Source organism: Cryptotermes secundus, unplaced genomic scaffold (assembly GCF_002891405.2).
Source record: "Cryptotermes secundus unplaced genomic scaffold, Csec_1.0 scaffold5526, whole genome shotgun sequence".
Taxonomy (NCBI): Eukaryota; Metazoa; Arthropoda; class Insecta; order Blattodea; family Kalotermitidae; genus Cryptotermes; species Cryptotermes secundus.
The window spans coordinates 2,149-13,465 of NW_019731673.1; the positions used below are offsets into that span (position 1 = coordinate 2,149).

At 40.9% G+C, this 11,317-nt stretch overlaps 1 long non-coding RNA gene across 1 annotated transcript; it reads left to right on the plus strand.

Moving 5' to 3' along the window:
• Positions 1-4,996: 4,996 nt before the first annotated feature.
• LOC111867339 lies at positions 4,997-9,085 on the plus strand. Its single transcript, XR_002843332.1, has 3 exons — positions 4,997-5,102; positions 8,000-8,192; positions 8,853-9,085. It is a non-coding gene; the product is annotated as an uncharacterized LOC111867339 (long non-coding RNA).
• Positions 9,086-11,317: the final 2,232 nt, after the last annotated feature.

An 11,317-nucleotide genomic window follows, 5' to 3' on the forward strand; every position in this document is an offset into this window, starting at 1 on the left:
CATTTGTAAAACATCATATGTATAAGATTAGTATTATGAAGGGTTCCATCTTTAAGAAATAACGCTTTGTAGCCCGTTGAACGTCAACCGAGGTTCCGGATTAACATATCACAACAATATTAAAGGTCGAAATAAAGCACAATATACCATTGTAAGTCGCGGTGCAGGGGCCGAGAAGGCCTACCCCTTATACATTCATTCATATACAATGGTCTAAAAAAGACGAGAAGGAAACCAGCATGAAGCAGGTGACAAGGAGACTGAATTTTTCACTGGACTACACTGCGTTGTATCCCAGAAGGTGGAATTCTTCACAACGACCGCTGGGACAGCATCATCATCATCATCAGTAATCTGTCAGACGACAGGTCCAAAGTCTCTTCCAAAACAATTCCTCCACTTAATGCGATCTAGAGCTTTCTCCTTCAAATGACAGTATCCTCTTCTGTCCCCATGGTCATCCAGCAACTTCTTACGTCTTCTTCCTCATCTTCTGGTCACTTCAATCCGCCCCTCTATCTTTCCTTCAATAACATCTTTTAAAAGGCAGTTACGGCATAAAATATGACCAATCCAATTAGCCTTCCGTTTTCTTATTTCGTGTATGATATTCCTCTGCTCACTGACTCCAAAGAACACTTCTTCATTTCTCACATAATCGGTCCAACTGATCTTCTCCATTCTTCTCCAACACCACATTTCGAAACTTTCCAGATGTTTCTGATCTACTGCCCTAAGTGTCCATGTTTCAGCCCCATACAGAGCTATGCTCCAAATGTAGCATTTCACTAGTTTCTTCCTCAAATTTAAGTCCAATTTGCTGGTAAAAAGATTCTTCTTCTTGCTAAATGCAGCTTTTGCCATGGCAATCCTGGATTTAATTTCACAAGTACACCTTCCATCATCTGTTAACAAGCTACCCAAATATTTAAAACATTTCACATTCTCCACTTGTTTTTGGTCTATCTTTATTGTGACTGGGGTTGGTTGTCTCGAAATTTTCATTACTTTTGTTTTCTCCACATTCATTTCCATGCCATAGCACCTTCCAATTTCAATTAGTCTATCAATCATGCCCTGTAGCACAGTTTCTTCCTTAGCCATTAACACAAGGTCATCTGCATATTTCACAGTTTGAATAATTTGCCCTCCTACTTTGAAGTCACCGAGCCCATCCAGAGCTTCCTTGGTAAGGCATTCGCTGTACAAGTTGAACAGAATTGGTGATAAACAGCATCCTTGTCGAACTCCTCTTCCAATCTGCACACTTCCTGTCTCCCCCCTGTCCAGTCGTACTCTAACTTTCTGATCCATGTACAATTTGCTAATCAATCTTCTTTCATGCCAATCGATACCTGTTTCTTTCAGGATCTGCATTAATTTGGTCCAGTTTACCCGGTCAAATGCCTTCTGCCAGTCTATGAAGCAAACACACAGTTCTTCATCTATCTCCAAAGTTCGTTCCGCTATAATTCTCATCATCCCAATTGCATCCCTGGTTCCTTTTCCTCTTCTAAATCCAAACTGATCTTCTCCAAGTACATCCTCTATTTTCCTTTCAATTCTTCTTTTAAGTATCTTTGCTATTATCTTTGCTGTATGTGCAATAAGACTTATTGTGCGATGGTCGCTGCATTTTGTAGCTTTTGTCTTTTTCTTTAAGGCAATCATTGTAACTTCTGTAAAGTCCTTGGGCCACTCTCCACTTTCATATATGGTGTTCATTAGTTTTGTCAGTGTTTTCAAACCACCTTCTCCCAGTAACTTGAGCACATCTCCAGGTACATCATCATCTCCTGTAGCCTTTCCCTTCCTCATTTCCTTGATAGCTTTTTCCACCTCACTTTGTAAAATATATGGTCCTTTCTCGTCTGTATCTACTTCTTCTTCCGGTTCAACTTCTAAGGTTTCTGGCCGATTAGGTCGATCATATAGTTCTGAAATATAATTTTCCCAAATTTTCAGCACTTGCCTCTGATCTACTATTCTATTCCCCTGGGAGTCTTCGATGCCAACATTTTGAATCCCATGATTCTCTTTCCATCCTAGTTCTTTTGTCTTCATGTACATCAAATCATAACGGCCTGTTCTTTGAAATTCCATAATCTCATTACATATCTTCTCAAGATATTCCTTTTTGGCCCTGTCCGTGGCTCTTTTCAATTCATTCCTCAGTCTCCTGTATTTCCTCCTGCCTTCTTCATTGTTGACATTCTTCCATTTCCTTCGCTCCTCCATTTTACTCATCATCTCCTGTGTAACCCCTGGTTTTCTTGCTATCTCCTTAACTTTACCAACCAATTCGCTAATAGTATCTAACATGCATTCTTTTATATTGTTCCACTGCACTTCAGCATTTCTGCTTTCACTTTCAATTGCACCGAGTTTCTCTTCTAGGGTCTCCTGCACGCTTTGTCTTTGAGCATATAACTTCTCTAAATCCCATCTAGGTCTGCGCTTTTGAAATCTTATAATTTTCTTCGACCTGGTTCAGAACTTGAGAACCAGTAAGTTGTGGTCAGAGTCAATATCTGCCTCAGGCAGCGTCTTCACATCCTTCACACTGTTTCTGAATCGATGTTTCACAAGGATGTAGTCAAGCTGATGCCTCCTCCAATCCCCATGTGCCTTCCATGCGTAAATTTTTCTCTTTGGCTTCTTGAACCAAGTATTGGTAATAATCTGTCCATTTCGTTCACAAAAGTCAAGAAGCATTTGACCCCTGTGATTCCGTCTTCCTATTCCATGTGATCCAACAATATTCTGATATGGTTCATCTCCAAGAATGCTATTCCAGTCTCCAAATATGGTGCTGTTTGTGTCACTTCTTCCATCTTCCTGAAGAATTTCTTAAATTATGTCATATAATTTTTCCACTTCATCATCTTCATACTCTGATGTTGGCATGTACACTTGCATAATCAGTATATCTACCGGTTCCGCCTTTAACTTCAGAGCAATAATTCTGTCATTACAAACAATCTTCTTAACAACACTCCTCACTACACTTTTATGCACCAATATTGCCACACCTCTTTCAGCCCGTTCACCTCCAGAATAATGCATTGTATAATCACCACTTCTTATTTCACCTTGTCCTTTCCACCGCAATTCGCTGACACCTAAAACAGACACCTCATTCTTCTCCATTTCCGTTTTCAAATTCTCCAATTTTCCTGCTTGATTCAAAGTCCTTACATTCCATGTTCCAGTCTTGTATCCATGATGTTCCTTCTGATCTTCCCACTTTTTCTTGTTGTAACGCCTGCATGACATTTCCTCTAGAAACACTCCTCCCCGGCGCTCTCAGGGTCCTTGGCATACTCAAACCCCCTCAGCACGATAAGGTGGAGACACCAACAAGGGAGGGGACAACATAGCAGATACATATTTGTTATGTGTGACTATTAATTTTATAAGATAGTTTTCTGGAGAATTTGAGAAGAGGACTGAATTAAAATAAAATTCGCCTAACAACTTCTAGCAAAGTTCTTCTAGACCAAAATTAACACAAGAATTTCTGAGAAGCATTAATCGTCTCCTTTCCTGCAAAATTTGTACATTCGTTACCGCTGGAACGTGTTACCAAAGCTTTTGCCTAGAAACAGCTGTCTATTCCGGCTACGCTCTTCCTGCTTTCAGGCGTCATGTACATGACTCCCTCCTTAAGGCTGCTAGACCCGAGTGGTCTACAGGCGTACCGTCAGTTTGGTGGGACACGCAGACAATAAGGTTATCTCACTACGCCATAATTTTAGCCTGCTTTACTTATCCCAAATAAGAAAAGTAGGCTGAAATTATTGGTTATGAGGCATACATGACCACTTAGTTGTAAACTACAGTGTATTTGTAATGAAGTGGTGAAGTGGGCTTATCTCGCTGATGTCGTTGCCGCCGGTGATGAGGTGGTGAAGTCACCGGAGAGAAAGCTCACGTAGAATTTCAGGATACCTTTCATAGGTACGCAAAAGATCTAAGTCTTTTGGTTGCAGAATATAAGAATGTTATTTAATAAGATGTTCTGAAGATACACTGATACTATGTAATTACAATAGCAATACAACTCCAACTTCCAGTAGAATATAGGAAAGTTTACAGATTAAAGGCTTGAACCCAAAACCGGCAGAGCTTCGACGTCTGAAGAATGATCAATAGATATGATACTTGGAGCTACTTGGAGCTAATGTATTTATAGGACCAATCTGGGCCTTGGCTTGAACGAAGTTCACTCATAGCATCTACCATTATTACAAAGCATCTGCGCTCATGAGCGTGAGTCAGCTCATCTTCCCAGTTTAGACCTATAACACACACTTGTCATGACATGTTACAATTCCTAACTTTTAGACTTTGATGCGGTCGCCTTAATCACATTAATTGGTTAGAGCGACTGTTTACTCCCTCGCATCAACATCAGGGTCATAATGTCATCTGTCCCGTGCGGATGACTAAGATAACAACTTTTATTAGTAACATGTCTAGACTGGCTTCATACATTATTCTTACATTTACCCTATTATACCAAATGATACTTTTAATTGAACCTTAGAGGGGTTTTCCAATTATAGTAATTAATAGCAGGTGTTGCTGTATCATTCACTAACTCTCTAGTTTTGCTACTTAGTTACACTTTTCATTTTATTACATTTACAATATTCCATTCATCATATATATCCTATTAGATTGTAGTACCTTCATTACGTACACTTTATTACACTCAGTACACCTTTGTACTCCATCATTTACCTTCTTTATGCTCCTTCATTACATATTTAGCGACTTCAAGTAATGCGAGACATCGCCGACGGTACCGGATGCATATCTGGAAATGCAGATGAAGAAATTACACTAAGATCCGACTTGAGTTACTGGGCTTCCGGCAAGGCCTGTACGTGTGACCTTGGTCTACCAGAAGTCAGATCTTATAATAGTATGCTTTAATTTCTATTAAAAAAAACACGAACGTCAGCAACAAGGTAAACCCCCGTCTATTACGTCGTTTCCACTATAAGGAAAAGAAGTTATCCCTCATATAAGTAATTACGCACTGAAAGCTCATCTCAGTTGCTGGATAAAGCGTTCGGGAACCTGTTCACGTGAAGGTATGTCCATCTTGAAATAACCTATAAGACAACAATCGGCGTGTAAAAAGATACAAATTTTTGGTTATTTATCTACAAATTTGTTGACAAATGCCTTATTTTTTCTTCTGCTTCAAGGTTATAGGCCTATTAGCCTGTTCCGAATTCAACAGAATGTTTGAAATTTACATACAATGCCGAGGTATATACGCAATATATTGTCTCGTGTTCGAGTGATGGTAGATGGATTCTCTACTGATAACTGGATTTATTGGATAATTTTGCAGCTCGTGACTACACTTCACAGATCATTGTCACAAACAGACTAGTGCCCTCAGTCAATGTGCTTGGTAATGGCTTCCAACGGCGAATGTTCCCCTGCTTCCGGGCTCATGTGTTTGCTGGCTGGCGACCATTTCACGCTAACTTCATGCTTTGATCGTTGGCTTCAGTCTGTACTTCCTTCAGCTGCCAGCTCCCAGTCTAAGCTGACTCCCAGTTGCCAGACTCCAAATTTAGCTGTCAATTCTCGACTCGGTTCCGAGCCGAAATAACGAGTTTCCGACTTCCGAAATAACTCACAAAGTCAATGTCAAAGTCACATTGCGAATGACGGTCTGTCAATCGGTCAGTCTTGGTGTCGAGCCAAATCTGCGGCTTGTGACCAGATATGTATTACTATTTGACACTTAGGTCTTGCTATTGTGATGCGCTATCTCTGGCGAGAGGACGGTTCTGTCTTATGTTACAGTCATTTGAAATAATGTAAAGGATATTTACATTTTACATGTTAATAAATATATATAAAATATATGCAGGGTCTCTGTCAGTCCAGGCTCAGTACAGCAGATTATGGCCTGTTTCTTGTAGCTTCCGCTACAACGGCAGTCTAGTCACTTGAGAGTATCTAGATATTTACTGAAAAGGAATTTGTTGTGTGGTTATCATGGGTAATAATTAAGTGGATTTCGCGACTAGAGGGGTCATGTAAACAGGTATATTTCCAGCAGCCTTTGAACCTGAGCAAATAATATAATGAAACTGGCAGGAAACTGGCAATCGCAACGCAACCACGATTTCCGAGAATTATTATCAGCATGATTTGAGCACATGTTAGTGGATGGAGCAGCGCAAATTTAGGAAACGGCAACGCAATTCTCGGAAACACTGAGGAACTCGATTTCCAGTCAACTGAGCATGCCAGTTTTCTCACAATTACGTTGCCGCGTGGTCTCCTACTATCAACTCTTCTGTAAAGCGCTTCAGTGATTCATTTGTTTGTTAAGGTGGCACGAAAGTTTGATGAAGCTGCTAATTTTGTTTTTGTGCAGTTAATTGAGCAAGAGCCTGGTATATATATGACAATTCCATCCAGATTTTGCTACACGGGACAAAGTAGATTTGTCTTGGGAAAGAATTTTCTCATGAGACGAAGGAGTCTGGGTCCAGGTTACATTCCTTCCAAGCAATGAAAGCTCCTCAGTTTATATTGACACAGAATAACGGATGCACCCAATGGTTCCTTTTATTAATATTGTAATTAAGCATCCTGTTACATTAATATATCTTCATTTCACATACATTTCCGTCTTAAATGCAAATTATATAGTCACCCTTTTTCCACATTACATGGTTCGGCTGTATACGGCCTTCATCATGTGTCTTCTTGGTGCACCGTATGTCAAAATTTCGCATCGCGTGTGAACGCGTTATTTCCTGGTTAAAATAAATTGATCTTAATGAAAACAAATTAATTCACATTCCAATATTTCCCTTGTGGTCGTCATCCTCTGTTCTCACGCCGTCTAATCCGGTCTCAACTACCGCCATATTATGGCAGGATCAGTGTTATCTTCTACTGGAAAAAGTAAGTTTATGAAACTAAAAGATACAGTCGTGCATTACGTCAGACGAACATACCCACTTAAGATGATGTGAGCACCTAATCAAACGTAAGTTTCCTCAGTGTGAGCCTGCTGCTATGGAAACCAGTTGCTTGCTTGGAATCGGCGAAATGTCTCGGATATTGCAGTTGCGTTACGGTTGCCATTTTCCTTGGAGTTCCCTCGCCCTTAGTTTCTGAAGAAGGGCTCTGTTCAGTTCATTAATTTATAGAGATGTAATGGTTTAATTGTTGTTTTGATTGTCTCCCGTTTTTCATTCTTCTATGAGGTCGTATTATAGTTAGGAAAGAGTTGTATTTTCTGTTCGAGGAAAGAGATTGGATTATTATTTACGACGAAATTAAAATGACTGAGATGGAAGCCATGGAGCCCTTGAAAGTTCTATTCTGGCACTCTCTTTTACAGTTTGATTTTCAGGGTGATTGTGGAAAATGAGACAACTTCACAGATGAAATGTGGCCGTGAATGGTAAGTAAGGATTTAGAGGGACGCTGCCACGTGTTGTTCGAAGATACTGTCTCAGCATTCGCCAGGGAACACTGTAAAATAAAAAAAAAGTAAAGCTATCTCTGCACCAGGCCGTGAAGGCCCATAGGGTTGTGAGACGTTGAGGCTCCCACATTTTCTAGACAATCGGCTCAAAGATGGCGGTAAGGTTGTCAGCCTTACGCGCCGGCCGCGCTTTACTCCCCAGGAAAATTATTTAATTACTTCCTTGTACTCATTTCTGTTAGAGGCTGAGTAAACCCCAGGGCCTAGTGCGGCTGGAAGGATTAGGTCAACTGAAAAAATCCAATGACCTCATCGGGACTTGAACCCGCTACAAAGATAAACATGAAATACTACAATAGGACAGCTGCTATCCAGACCGATAATTTAACTTCATGCCTCCCGGATACAGATGACTTACATCACCAACTGAATATTTTACAGTGTATTATCCTCTGTATCTTATGGTTGATGAAGACCCAGTGTCCTCCGAATATAAGTTTTACGGATTTGTACTTGTTACAGATGTTTCGTCTGGTTTTGTTGCTGGTAGCTATTGGTAAATTGGCATGGTGTGACTCACCTCCGCCCTATCCACCAAATCTAGACCGATGTGCATCTGTCTTCTGTGTCGGTGTCAACAGAGAAGATTGCCCGGGCGAGTATCTCGACTACCACCCACCAGAGCGCTGCTGTAGTGTGTGCACCGTGTATAAAGGTAGGGGCTCATAGAGTGAATGCATAATGCGTGTCACATATCCTTTCGTACGTTTCATCTTGACCACATACTGGCATGTTGAAGTTAATTCTCTTCTTCCTGAAACATCGGAAATACACGTATCGCCCAGAGTCACACGGTGTAGCAACCCCAAAATAGAATTAGTATCAATGATAAGCTGACGTACTAGTAGAAATTGACCGCCTCTGTGGTGTAGTGATCACAGTTCCTGGGTACAGATCCAGAGGTCCCGGGTTCGATCTCCGGCGCTACCAGATTTTTTTGAGAAGTAGTGGGTCTGAAACGGGGTCCACTCAGCCTCGTGAGGATACCTGAGGAGCTACATGAATGGAAAAATAGCGGCTCCGGTCTAGAAAACTGAAATTAACGGCCGTGAGGATCCGTTGCCCTGACCACGCGACACCCTCTATCCGCTATAATTGGCACTAACTTCGCCGACAAGCGGCGGTCGCTCGGTCGGTATAGTTCGCTTGCGGGCTAAAGCAGCAAAGTTTGTTTTTGTTTGTTCATTAGTAGAAATGACTGCCTTGGCTACTGTATAGTTCAGTGTCTTAGCTCACTTCCCGAATAATCTGTACAGTTGTATGCTTATGTCTCATAGATATTTACAAATATCAACTGTTCTACTTCTATTTACAGGTTTGAATGAGTCATGTGCGCGTAATCAATTCCCGATCACTGTAAAATGCAGGAGTCCCTATATCTGCAAGAACGACATTTGCGTGGAATGAAGAAATGCAGGCCGGCGAATGCTAGGAAGTCATCACAATGTTTGTAACAAAATAATAGTAATAAAAAATGTATGACTGTGTGTAGGATTATTACAGCATTTCAAGCAGGTCATTTGAAAGAATAAAATGATTTCAACGAAACCTGCGACATTCATTATAAATGCAGCGCGCTGTCAGACATGCTCAAGCTTTCCAAAATGCCCTCATTTCCTCCAAAGAGCACATACCAAAGAAAAAATATTTAAAACAATTTCTTCAATTGTGATTCAGTCAATAATTTCATTTTTAAGAAAGAAAAATGTACTCATTTCATTATATATAAACGAGACTGTTGCGTACAGTCGTAGTACTTCGTGGCTTTAGTCCGCAAGTGAAGTATATCGATCGAGCGACCACCACTTGTCGGCAAAGTTAATGCCAACTATTGCCGATAGAGGGTGTCGCGTGGTCAGCGCAACGGATCCCGACGACCGTTAATCTCAGTTTTCTAGACTGGAGCAGCTGTTTACTTTAAATATCTCCCAATTATCCTCACGAGGCTAAGTGAACCACGTTCCAGACCCCTACATCTCAGAAATCCTGGTAGGGCTGGGAATCGATCCCGGGACTTCTGGATCTGTAACCAGGAACGCTGACCACTAGACCACAAAGGCGGTCGTTAGAGTAAATAAAAACTATAGGCTATAGATAGCTCAGCCGGTACAGCGACTAGGCTACGTGTTCGACGACTGAGGTTCGATGTCATGTAGGGCCAAGAGATCTTTACTTATCCATAGATTCCAATGGGTGCATGCCTTCATGGAGTAGTGCTTAATTATGCAGTTCAGCACAGAGATAGTTTTACGTCGGTAGAGCGACGGGATAGGGGCTGGACTGGCGTTGTGCGATTCCTGGCAGGGGCAAAACACTTTCATTCGAAGCGTTCAGACCCACCCTGGAGCACATCCAGCTCCTTGTCCAATGGGTATCGGGGGTTCTTAGCATACGGTAAAGCGGCTGGTTTGTGAAGCTGACCACTCATCTCCACCCAGTACCGAGGTCAGGAATGGTGGAGTCCCCCATGTGTCATAATGGCCAGGTTCATAATTAGTTAGCACGGAGACAAATTTACCCTTACGTTTATAAATATAAATATTTCAAATATTAATGTTAAAAGTTAGAGTTGCTTTTAAATATGGTGCCATCAACTCTTTCAATATACAGACCCACCAACCCGGACCGATACGTAAAACTACTATTGATGCCCATGCCTATCAATATCCTCACACTTAAGTTCGCCATCCCGTCCACTGCTTGAGAGCTCAGTTTCGTCAAGTTAGCTATTCCTGTGATCACCTTTGCCATATGTGGCCTCTGGTTAATAGTGATCCGTGACTTCGTGATCGTGTTCGAAACGAATTTCGTATGTTATTATTGGAGGGAATGATAAAGTAATATAGAATTCAGTTAAGATAATATTGTTTTTAATGTGTACTCCAGTTTTTCTACTTGATTCGTTTATTTATCGCTATATATTAAAGATTTTGGAGGAGTGAGTGAAGTGAAGTTAAATTTGGATATCATCATCATCAGTAATCTGTCAAGACGACCGGTCCACAGTCTCTTCCAAAACAGTTCCTCCACGTAATGCGATCTAGAGCTTTCTCCTTCAAATGACAGTATCCTCTTCTGTCCCCAAGGTCATCCAGCAACTTCTTACGCCTTCTTCCTCGTCTTCTTGTCACTTCTATCCGCCCATCTATCTTTCCTTCGATAGCTTCTTTTAGAAGGCAGTTTCTGCGTAAAACATGACCAATCCAATTAGCCTTCCGTTTTCTTATTTCGTGTAGGATATTCCTCTGCTCACTGACTCTAATTAACACTTCTTCATTTCTCACATAATCGGTCCAACTGATCTTCTCCATTCTTCTCCAACACCACATTTCGAAACTTTCCAGATGTTTCTGATCTACTGCCCTAAGTGTCCATGTTTCAGCCCCATACAGAGCTATGCTCCAAATGTAGCATTTCACTAGTTTCTTCCTCAAATTTAAGTCCAATTTGCTGGTAAAAAGAATCTTCTTCTTACTAAATGCAGCTTTTGCCATGGCAATCCTGGATTTAATTTCACAAGTACACCTTCCATCATCTGTTAACAAGCTACCCAAATATTTAAAACATTTCACATTCTCCAGTTGTTTTTGGTCTATCTTTATTGTGACTGGGATTGATTGTCTCGAAATTTTCATTACTTATATTTGGATATACGTCAAGGTAATTTTAAGATGCCTCTTGGAATAAAACCGGAACGTGTCAAGTGCCAGAAAACTGAATGTACTATGTGGAAAAATACTCCGGAAGGTAAACTGTGCAATGATTGCTTTAATTTTAATG